The sequence below is a fragment of the Eurytemora carolleeae genome, unplaced genomic scaffold (assembly GCF_000591075.1).
Source record: "Eurytemora carolleeae unplaced genomic scaffold, Eaff_2.0 scaffold382, whole genome shotgun sequence".
NCBI classification, from domain to species: domain Eukaryota; kingdom Metazoa; phylum Arthropoda; class Copepoda; order Calanoida; family Temoridae; genus Eurytemora; species Eurytemora carolleeae.
The window spans coordinates 271,480-271,754 of record NW_019396297.1 but is presented as its reverse complement, the minus strand read 5'-3'; positions in this window follow the sequence as shown (position 1 = coordinate 271,754).

Genomic DNA, 275 nt, shown 5'->3' with positions numbered 1-275 from the left:
ACCATAATTTAGAACTTACATTTTTATCTTCTCTATACTAAATTAGAATACAGAAGAGGAGAAAAAAAAGATAAGGAAGATGAAAGATTCCTCTAGAGTAGGATACAGAAGAGTAGAGAAAAAAGATCTTGGAAGAGGAAGGGTAATTGGGAATATGGAGTAGAATTCAGAAGAGTAGAAAAGAAGATCTATGAAATAGGAAGGGTAACTGGGGATATGGAGTAGAATTCAGAAGAGTAGAAAAGAAGATCTATGAAATAGGAAGGGTAACTGGG